This window comes from Vigna unguiculata, chromosome 4, assembly GCF_037176805.1.
Source record: "Vigna unguiculata cultivar grain cowpea cultivar isolate G323 ecotype 2 chromosome 4, ASM3717680v1, whole genome shotgun sequence".
NCBI classification, from domain to species: Eukaryota; Viridiplantae; Streptophyta; class Magnoliopsida; order Fabales; family Fabaceae; genus Vigna; species Vigna unguiculata.
In genome coordinates, this window is record NC_140795.1 from 20,807,067 (window position 1) to 20,810,229 (window position 3,163).

General features: G+C 31.8%; 1 pseudogene; it reads right to left on the reverse strand.

Annotated features, from left to right (window-relative positions):
- Positions 1–627: 627 nt before the first annotated feature.
- Positions 628–2,582, reverse strand: LOC146886921 (uncharacterized; annotated as a pseudogene).
- Between the last annotated feature and the right edge of the window lie 581 nt (positions 2,583–3,163).

The window sequence follows — 3,163 nt, forward strand, 5'->3', positions numbered from 1 at the left end:
ACAAAATAATTTGTAGGGGTTTTTCAAACCTCCACAGATAGGTTCCCCACAAGTTATTTGTGGAAGTTTTCTAACACCCCTAGTACTAGGTTTATATTGTGGAAGTTTTTTAATGGAGGGTTATAACCTCTCCTATTCATGACAATTATTTTGTGGAGGTTTAAAACCTCCTTTATTTTCATAAACCTATTTGATTCCAAAATTTTTGTTTTTCATTTCTTTTTTGTGGGGTTAATACCCTCCTCAATTCGAGGATTATACTGTAAAGGTTTTAACCTATTTTTTTGTATTATTTAATTTGTGGATTTATTACTGTATTTTTCTTGCATTATTCAAATATCATAAAAACAATATTTTGTTTGTAATTAGAATTTCCTACTATACTTGACAATGTATGTCACCATTTGAGGTACTTATATTTTTATATCAACAATATTTTTTTTTGTAAACTTCAATCAAATACTTCAACCAAAGTGCTCAAATATATATCATTAGAACTTTTGATTCTCAAAATCAACATATTAACATAAAAGCAATTTAAATTGAAAAAATTACATCTTAATCCATACTTACTCAAAGTTCATAATACACTAAAATAGTTTCATCCTAAAAAACATCATCAACACCCTAAATGTTGCTACCACCAGATGATCCTCTTGTACCCATAGAAGACTCAGGCTCATTTGCATCACTAGTTTGCTGAAATTATAAAAGATAAATATTAGTTGCAAGAAGGACGTCAACCTCAAATCATGAAATCAATATGCATATACTAAAATAGTTTATTACTAGATCATTGACCTGCCCAAAAATCATGATTATTTGGTATCGATGATTAACTCACACCGATACAGTATAATTCTTGTATCAAAAATCACATCACAAATAAGTACAAATATAATTAGTTTCCAAAGGCTGAGCATTTCCAAATGCATATTTCCAAAGACTGGACATAACTTACTTGAGGTTGAGGATCAAAGAAGGTAGTTAATTCATTAGGGATCTTTCCTTCCTTCATTATCATGTAGGCTTTTAGTGCACCCAAGGTGGTTTGAATTTGGGATTCTAAATTAGTGTACTTTTGTTGCCACTGATCAAAAGATGTTGATGATGTGGCAGCACTAGATGAAGCAATGCTTAAATCCGAAAGTCGAAATCTTGTATTTCTAAATGAGTTAGTAGGAGCTGCTCCTAAACTCATACATCGCAACCTCCCAGAATGCTCTGGGGCCTACACTCTACCAACAACATCATTAGGGGAAACCTCTGATTGATCATTAGTGCTTTGAGTCAAACCTAGTTCAATTTGTTCCTATAGGCATACAACAATATGTAGTGAAAACTCTAAACATTCAAGGAAAATGCACGAAAATATCATATTATGGTACAACTAACCGATATAGCCTTTGCCGCATAATTTACAAATGATCCATCCTTTCTTTTATGAGTATCAATGTATAACTTTCCCCAACTAGGTAGCTGTCCAATTTCCAAAAACTAAATAAAAGGAGAAGTTAAGTTAAATAGTAAAAATTAAAATATAGTAAAGTGTCATGTTAACTAATATCATTACCATCTCATGTATTCTTCTTGACATAGGTTTAGAACCACAGGTATGAGGAATTGCTTGCTTTTTGCGATTTTCTCTATTTTTTTTACAAATCTCCTATGAACAAAAAAATTGTAAGTTCACATAACAATAAAAAAAATCTACACAAACAATTCACACCATTCAAAATAATGTAACTTGTACCAATGTTTCCGGTTTTAGACGATAAGTAACAAAATGAGCCCATTGAGTTTTGTCTATACCATTTGGCACATTACTTATGATTTCATTTTTGCTTTTCATTGGATCATAGAACTCATTCCATAAATTCTACCTATGTGCAGCCCACTTCCTACCAAGAGTTAGTTTGCAATACCGTTGTGCACTAGCTTCACCAGTCTTAAAACAAAATTGAGGCTTTTGAGAAAAGAAGACATAGTTAGTGTGTAAACATTTGAGTAAATGTAACATTTACAAAAGATATAAAGTCATACATGCATAAAGATATACCTGTAATATTTCCTTAAAGCATTCCAAGAAGTAAGTGTCAGGCATGCCTGTTTTCCCATACCATCTTTCAAAATTAATTGGAAACAAGTTACAATCAATTGCCTAACTCATCAAAGTCCACAATGATGCGTTCCCCACGAGGGAAGTTATTTACTTCTCTAACCTTCACCTTAATTTTCTTGATAACTCCTTCTAAGTCTTTAACCATAAAACAACTTACTTAACCATAAGTAAAATTTTAAAAATTATGGTCATGTAAAAATAAATATGACATATACCTATTGCATGAATAGTCCAATATGATGAAGATTCATGTCGAATATGTTTTGTAGATGTTTCGTGTTGCTTTGAGTTCTTAGTGGGCAATGAGGAATCTATTGGTGGTTTTGTACTCATTGAAGTGTGTGATGAGGTTTCATTTGTTGGTGCAGGATTTGTTGATGGTAAAGAATTAGCTGGAGGTTGAAGTGATGATTTCTGTGGATTTCGGAAACGCTTCACCTTTGGCATGGCTACATATATTTATGAGAAACCAACAGTGAATCACAACAATGAAAACTAGATATAAAGAATGCATGGGGAGAACTGTACCAATTCTAATTTAACTTCTAAAATCCATGAGAATTCTCATCACAATACCATAGACATAACTAAATTTACGAGTAACAGATGGATATTTAATCTTTCGTTTGCTTTATCCCTCTCAATTTTTACGAGTAACACAGTGTATTAGAAGTTAAAAGTGGACTTGGGATTTTAAACCATATTTTCTAGTGCAAGCTTTATAATAAATGTCCAAAATTAGTAACACATATAACTAACTAAAGGGGTCAGCACAACACTTTGTCATTAATCCATTTATAGGAGTGCAAAAACTTGCATCTTTATGGCAGATTTTGGAATTCACACTAGTGGGATAAGATTTTGTTGTTTATAGCAAACTCCTAGTTATAATGTCAAAATTAGTTAATTGGGTGCATCTTGCATGGTAGTCAATCAAATTAATGATAGGAAAAAAATCGGCATCCTAACAAGTTGCTTCACCTTAAATACTTTTACATATAAAAATATCAGCAAAAGCATATTTTCATGTAAGAAAGGAAA